This window comes from Marmota flaviventris, chromosome 2 (assembly GCF_047511675.1).
Source record: "Marmota flaviventris isolate mMarFla1 chromosome 2, mMarFla1.hap1, whole genome shotgun sequence".
Lineage (NCBI taxonomy): Eukaryota > Metazoa > Chordata > Mammalia > Rodentia > Sciuridae > Marmota > Marmota flaviventris.
In genome coordinates, this window is record NC_092499.1 from 8,872,501 (window position 1) to 8,880,789 (window position 8,289).

The 8,289-nt window shown below is 46.5% G+C and overlaps 1 long non-coding RNA gene across 1 annotated transcript in view; it reads left to right on the forward strand.

Moving 5' to 3' along the window:
* Positions 1–3,462, forward strand: part of LOC114104700 (uncharacterized) — a 7,243-nt gene extending 3,781 nt beyond the window's left edge. The window contains exon 3 of the long non-coding RNA XR_003584873.2: positions 2,058–3,462. This is a non-coding gene — a long non-coding RNA (uncharacterized lncRNA). The remainder of the gene's footprint in view (positions 1–2,057) is intronic.
* Positions 3,463–8,289: the final 4,827 nt, after the last annotated feature.

An 8,289-nucleotide genomic window follows, 5' to 3' on the forward strand; every position in this document is an offset into this window, starting at 1 on the left:
ATGTGATTGAATTGGAACAATACCTTTGAACTCCAAGGCTCTGATCTGCATGCTAATTGATCCCAAGTCCTTGACAATGACCTTAGCAGCCATCCACCCATTCCCGCAAAGGCGGTTTGGCCCTACTCAAAAGTTGCTATCAAAATCCAGCAACAACAAAAAAAGTCCCTTTATAGAGAGTGTCTTTGAGCAGTGCCTTACTCCCTAGCTCCCCCTGCGAGAGGCTTTCAGAAATAAAAAGTGTTTGTCCAGGACTGGGAAACAGATTGAGCTGGGAAAGCTGGAGTGTCTGATGGGGTGACCTCCGGATGGAGGAGCCGGAAGCCAGCGGTTCTTCTCAACCGACTCCTGTGCTTGTAACATTTTATCCGAAAAACACAAACCTTTGATAAGAGATTCCCTCCAAGGTGCTTCCCAAAATCGCCTTTGAAATAACGGAAGCCTGCGTGTGTATTTCATTCTTCTAAAACCAGTGGGCAGCGTCAGATCCTGTCTTTATTGAAAAGTTAAATATTTTGTTCTTCGTGAATTTTGGTGCATCAGTTTTCATTTTTTTTTAATAACATTGCATTAGATTATTTCTCTCCATGACTGAATTTTTAACACTCTTGAATTTTGCAGGTAGGATGCTTGCCTCCACTGCCTCTGCCGGTCCCCAGCCCTGCCAGGCAGTTTTACAGTGCCACCATTCCATGTTTAAAGACATCAGGAGGAAAAAAAATGGGGAAACTGAAAAAAACAGTTTACTTTTTTCCAAAAACTGGTGCATATTTACCTAAAAATTTAAATGGACTTGAAAACAAGTAAAACTATAATATTCCATGAGGATTCTCGCAAATCTCACTGAGATAAAGAGGCAGGGCACAGACAGCACAAACGCACATGCAAAGACATGAAAGAAACAGCCACACTGCAGATGCCTTTTAAAATCGTGCTGTGGGGTAATGAATTAACCAGTAGCTACAAGACCCCGGGTTTCCATTAATAAGCCAAAGTGATATTCTTGGTATGGCCTTGAAAAGAGAAAACATCTCTTTGGGGGGAAACAAAATTATCAAAGGAATTTACTAAAAGCAATGATAAGAACAGTCCTAAATAAGCAGTCGAACCGAATAAACCCACAAAACCTTTTCTCAAATGCAACGTCATTGATTCCACTGGACAACAGGAACTCCTTGAGACCTGCCTTGGGGATAAACTTGGGGAGGCCACTGATTTGCCTGGAACAGAATTGTGGAATACCTGGCCAGCTAAAGCCAAGGCCTGGGCTCCCTCCCGCCAGGGGTACCTGGGCCTACCTTGCTGGCAGCAAAAGAACACAGTGGGAAGATAAAGGGCCACCTGCTTTCCCCTCTGGCCACACGGCCACATGACCTCCACAGGGTCTTCCGGAGACTTTAGGGTCAGACCCTCGTGCTCTTCCGCACAGGGTGGCCACAGGTCCCTCAAGTTGGGTGTGCCCCATCCACAGACACGCTGAACTCCCACGTTCTTCCATCTCAGAAAGTAGACACTTTTTCTAAGAACACGTTGTTCTAAAAAAGAAAGGAAGAAGGGGGAAAAAAAAACTGTCTGTAATTTGTCATGAATTTCAATTACCAAAAAAAAAAAAAAAACTTTCGATTTTTTTTTTTGAAAAAAAAATTGGCATATCTCCAGGTTTTAAGAATGTGGTTAATGCAGAGAAGGACAGAAAGACAAAGATGTGTGTGTGTAGGTGTGGGAGTGGGTGTGGGTGTGTGAAGAGAGAGCTCAGAACGGGGCTCTCCTATGGGCTGGTCTGGGTTTGAAATCATGGCTAAAGGTCTGTGGTGCATGGGGTAAGGAAGAGCGCTTGGTATTTATAGGCAGCAGATTGTTCTAGCAGGTAGTACAGCACGCCTCAGAGCTGACGTCACCAAAGTGACTTGCAGCATCCTGGGGTGCACACATGTCCCAGTCTACACTCACAGGCTCAATGCTCCTAAAGGGCTTGGAGAGGAAGTGAAGAATCATTTTGCAATTGGAAAGTACAAGGGTTTTTTTTTTTCTTCTTCTTCTTCTTCTTCTTCTTTCAGATACACAGAATACTTACCAAACGGGAGCCGAACTTTTTTGAAATGTGCAACTGTGTGAAACTTGTCTGGTTTCAGATTTACACCGAAATTTGGAACCATGTTGTTTTCATCCAAACAAACTCAAGCTGAAGAAGTTCTTCACGAAGCTGGGTGCCCAGTTGCACTGAGAAACTGATGTTCCTAATCATTAACCCACCAGCACATGGCTACCGTGGAGCTTCTCCATGCGCCTAGCGCCTAGCGCGGGGATGGTTTGTGTCATCCCGCCTTGCAGAGGGCTGGCCCTCAGCGCGTATTGTCCCAGGTACCCCGTGGAAGATGAAAGGAAAAAGAAGCCGCCGCAGCAGTGTGACAGCGGCCTGTGATCTGTCACAGGAAGTCGATTTCTGAGGTGCTTGCCATAGCAGGAGCTGAATAAATGTTTGTGAAGCAAGTCAACAAAATTAGAACATCTTAAGCTGAAACACAAGGAAGTACTTAATGAAAATGTTAAATCCACTGCTCGGGATCACTCCAGCGGGAGATCCGAGGTCGCAGGAAGCTGGACAGTGAGAAAATCACCATTGGCACCCAACCATGTACTAGTGCTTTTGCCTCTGTGCCCTGCCCCGTCCTGCCATGGGCAGTGAGCACAAAGATGAGGTCCCGTCCACGTGGGGCCTCCCTTCTAGTCCTGGGGTTCCTGGGGGCAGGGCGGACCCCGCACACCAGCATGGGGCCAATCGGGAGCCCCAGGTTCAGAGACGCGAGGGTTTTTCCAGTTTACCAAACCAACATCAGTAAATAGGGAACAGAGCGGGGGACGGGGGAGAAGAGGACCCGTGTGTTCTCCAACTTTTCATCATGCTCTACGCAGTGCCCTCATCTGTGTTGCGATCTCTGATCGTGGTTTTTAAAAATACATTGGTGAAGTGGAGAGGGAGAAGAAAAGCAGAAGGGATCCTTCCTGGAGCTGTGTGAGCCCCGCGTTCAGCATGCATCTCCAGGACCTCAAGAGCGCTTGATGCTTCCTGGGGCTGTTCCAGATCAGGGCCACCAGGAGGTCAGTGAGTCAGTAGCTCCTGGCCCCGCCCTGACATTTCAGTGACCTTCTCAGTGACCTGGACTGCACCTCATCTGTAAAATGGGGCTCCACCGCAGATTCTGGCTTCTTCCAGAGTGTGGGGACACCTGCAGGAAGCAATGCCTGTGAAAGTGCGTCACCTGGTAAAAGCATAAGGATGGGATCATGTTCTCAGGGCTTTCAAAACAGAAACAAGAAAACTAAACAAAGAACCTAAAGATGTATGTTGACGATATGCTGTGTGTATATCCACATATACCCTCACAAGGCAGATTCTAAATATGTATGTGTACAAAAGCATAAAAGGAATAAAGTTGCTTACAGTCTCAACGCCCAGAAAAATTCAGAATTATTTTTTCAGTCTCTATCTAGTTTTTTTTTCTGTTTAGAGAGTTAATATAAATATTCAGAGTATTTATTTGTGTTCATATCATTATTAATGCACATGTATATGTGATGTATATGTATGACATGCCAGAATTATACTGCATTGTAGCCATCACCTACAATAGAGCATTACTGTGGCTACAAGACATGGTACAGGTGTGATATATAATATAGTTACAAATCATTTTAGAGGATCATAGAAATTCACTTTCATGTGTACATAAAAATATCATGAAGGGCTAGGGTTGTAGCTCAGTGGTAGAGTGCTCGCCTCGTACATGGGAGGCACTGGGTTCGATTCTCAGCATCACATAAAAATAAAATAGAAGTACTGTGTCTATCTACAACTAAAAATAAATAAATAAATAGATAGATTATATATATATATATATATATATATATATATATATATATATATATATAAACATATATAAATGAGGATTTTGGTCATTAAATGTACGATTATAAAATGAGTTCCTATTTTGAATTTTAAGAATATAGGTGAATCATGCATATTGTTAGAAAATCAGCAGCGCAAAGTTGAATCTCACCCATCTCTGCCATCTTTTCTGACAAGCTGATGAGGGGCAACACACTCGGGGTAACACACTTTGCACCTTTCTTCTTAAAATACATCTTGGAGATCATTTCTTATTGGCAAACAGACACATAGATTTGCTTCTTTCTTTTTAATGCCTGCACAAGATCGCATTGTCAGAATATTTTATATTTTGTTTAATTTTCAGATCTTAGTTTGGTTGTTTCCAACCAGCCCCTGTCCCAAAGGAAGCTACAAAGAGTACATTTTTGTGAATCTGTGTCAGTCCGAGGATGCTAAGTTGCTAAAGTGGAACTGCTAGGTCAAAGAGTATCTGTGGTGCTAAGTTTGATACATATGGCCAATTTGTGCTGCCAGGAATACGCTAATGTATCACTCACACACATTAGGTATGCAAAGTCCTTTTCCCATTTTCATCCACACTAGCATTGGTATTTTGCATTTCGCTCACTATGAACAAGCTGAGAAGCATTTTTTTAAGTAATTATTTGTGTTCCCTTTTTCATGAATTGTCCACTAATGTTTTTTTCTCCACTTTTCCACTGGATTAGTTCTCTATATTAATGATTTGCAAGAGCTCTTTGTATATTAAGGAAATTAGTCTGAGTTATACCACATACACTGCAATACAGGAGTTTTATATTTATAAAAGTAAAAATTCCTCAATCTTCCCTTTTATGGCTTTGGGCTTTTGTATTGTGCTTTAAAATGCTTTCTTGGTTCAAAGATCACTGACAGAGAGAAATTGCACTCAGGGGCAAGAAGTGAAGCAGCACGGGGCAGAGGACATTCCTGAAGAAACAAGGCACCTCCAGAGACCAGAGAGGGCAATGTGGCTGGGAGGGTGGCAGGAGGAGGTGGGACTGGAGACATCCAGGAAAAGGACCTTTGGGAAGAATGAGAAACAAGAGATGGTTTCATTTGGTCAGGGAAGGAACCTTGTCTAATTTATTAAATAATAATAATAATAATTTAAGAAGGAAAAGGAGAAGGAGAAAGAGAAAAGAAAATCAACACAACAGCACAAATCAAGATTTTCTGCCAAACTGCAGCAGGCTTTGGACTGCGTCAGCCTCTCCAGCCACGTGATGCCCGAGTTCCTGCCCGTGCTGGCATCTGTCAGGGCAGCAGTGGTCACCCAAGTGGGACTTGGCATCATGATCACCAACCAGTTTGGCCTAATAAAGTCACTCAGAAAAGAAGCGACACTAACCCAGGCAGCCATCTTTCAGGACACCCGATGGATGTCACAGGCTCGAGCCTGGACCCTCTGGCTACCCACTGGGGGTGGCAAAGGCAGCTGACTGGTTGGGAAGGCTGCCAGGAAGCTCTGGAGTTAGTTTCGAACACTCCTGTTGCCACACCACACCTCCTGTTGCCCTGACTCATCTGCCCACCCTAAGGTGGGAAGGTGCCCAGGCCCATGTGGGTCTCATTTCCATCTCCTTTTCCTCTGGGATCAAATGAGCATTGAGGGTCTCATTAGCAACAGAAAACCTGAGGGCGGTGACTTTGACTTTGTCTCTAAGTGCACCTGAGCCCTCAGCTCTGCAAGACAATGCACCGCCCACCACCTGCCACCTCCCACTGGGGATCCTCCTTGGCATTCCTGGCTGCAGAGATGAAGACGAGTCCCTCTCTGTAGGGGTGCGTGCGTATGTGTGTGTATGTGTGTGTGTATGTAGTTGTGTTTGGCCACAGGAACTTGTTGAATGAGTGTGTTGTAGCATTTAGGAGATGTGTTTGTGTATCTTTGTGTATTTGTGTGTGTTCTTCATGTGCACATTTGTGTAGGGGTGTGGTGTGAAGAGAAGTCACCAAAGTAACGAGTAGAGAGGTAAGCCTGAGAAATTAAATCAGAATGTCCCAAAGGTTAATCTGGGGACTTTTGAGTCCACAGAACAACCAATACTGTCAGTCACATTTACAGTCAATGATTGAAGTTTGCAGTAAGTGCCAACAGGGAAATGACACAGAGTGTATTGGTCAAGAGTCACTGGGACACATTTAGATCTGCAGTCAGGGGAGACCCCAGAGATAAGAAAGAGGTCAGCAGTCATTGTTCCAGCCACAGGCCTCACGGTAAGAACAAGTTGGACGGCTCTCCAACTTACAATTCCTCTGGTTCCTCCCAACGGCACCTTGCCCAGCATTTATAAAATCCTTGGTTGTTATTGCTGCTGATGGTTAGCCTAATCCCTCTGGGCCCTGGAGAACAAATGGCTCCATGACCAAACCCGGGCCATTAGGAAGAGGGAGCCAATGATGATTCCGGAGCAAACTGGTCAGCAGCATATTCCGAGAAATCCCGCTCTCAGATCTCTCCTGGAGCACAGCCAAGTGCAAGGACTGCTGTCAGGAGTCTTCAGAGACCTGTAAAATCCAATCCTTGCCTTGCATTGCAGAAGTCCTGGGTTCATCCTGAGCTCTTTTCTCCTGCTTGGCAGAAACTGAACAATCAGCCGTGAGACAGGGAGAGAAATAAGACAGATTAAGAGGAAAGTAATCATAGAATACAAATGAGGGCCCTGTGACTGACAGGTCGGGGTCCTCCTGAGCCGTGCTGCAGAGTCAACCCGTGTCCCTCAGAGGTGACTGTCTCTGGAGGAGTCAGCCACTCCCACGTCTCACTGGTGGACATGCCTGGGCCGAGATGTTGGGGCATACCCTGCCTCTCCCTCTGAGCTCCTGGGGATACCTGGCACTCGGGCCAGCGCACTGGCAGGTGTGGACAAGCCCCAGCTAATCAGGAGATGGCAAGACTCAGTCTCCTCTGGGCACTGTGCTCTGCCTGGCGCCACCCAGCGGCTCCCGGGCCAGGGAAGACGGTGAATGAAACTCCAAGGGCAGCTCAGAGAATATTCTGGTGAACCTCTCGAAACTGCAGGCAAGCACTTGGGTGTATGTGGACCCCAGGAAAGAGCCTAGGGTTTTCAACAGATCCTCTGAGAAGCCTGTGATTTCCAGCACAGAGAGAGCTGTAGACACCGCTCCCTGGCTAACCATGGGGCCCCCACCTCCCCTCCTGGAGACCCATGCTCCTCTTTAAGACCACACCTTTCTGTCCACGGACACCTTCCCGACAAGCACCTTGCTGCTTTGCATCCTGGGACCTAAGATGCAGCCCCTGGAGCTTAGCATGCAGCCCCTGGAGCCTGCCGCCCTATGTCATAATTGATGGTTTCCAAAGAGCAGCTTTCTACTCAGGAGGTGACTCCTTAAGGGCCCCACCAAGACCTTGTTTGCATTTCCGTTCCTGGGTGCAGTGCGCTGCCTGGCACACAGGTGCTCAATGAATCGAATAAGCGTGAACGAATGAGTCAAATCCTGCCTCGGGATGCTGCCCTCACCCTTCCTGGGACATGGGATTAGGAGTTCAAGTGTGGCCCTGCTCTCCAGCCTCCTAGACTCGGGTGAGCAGACCCTCGCTGTCTCTGGATGGAGCATCTTCGTGGCACCCTGGACCAGCGCAGAGCTACTTCTTTGGAATAGATTCTTATATGCAAATTAAGGAAATGGCATGGCAAGCTCTTTAAAAGTCAAACTCCCACCTCCCGTTGGAGGCTAGAGGTAGATCATGGTGGAGGTTCAGAGGCGTCACCCAGGTGAACGGCGCTGAGTGAACTGAATCCCATTACAGAAAAAATAAAGTTTCCCATCATCCTTGGGTTTGAGTTGACATGCCCAGGGTCCACTGGTCCAGTCTGTCACCACCAGTTCAAGACCCCAGAGACAAGAAAGATCCTGGCACCGCGAGGTCAGCAGTGCCTGTCACCATTGCCATTTCTTCTCTGTATAGATGGTATTGTTGGCTGTGATCCTCGCCCCCTCACTCCTCCCTGCCCATCCTGAGCCTCTTCAGGGTGACGTGTGCTTCCCTTCACCTTTGACATTGTTTTTGGCTTTGGCTGATGTGAAGGGGAAAGTGACAGCAGGCTTGTGCTGAGCACAGGCCCAAGACACAGGTGCATGAATGGTAACGGCCGTCGTTATAAACCATAGGCTCGGACGGTTGCTTATTACCCAAAGTTATTGTGGCAACAAGTAACTTTTTCATCCCCAATGTCTTAGTCCCCCTCAGGCTGCTATAACAAAATACCTTAAACTGGTCATTTATATGCAGCATAAAGTTCTGGAGGTAGGGACTTCCAAGACCAAGGTGCCAGCAGATTTGGTATCTGGGGAGGGCTTGATTTCTGCTTCAAAGATGTGGCACCTCCTCA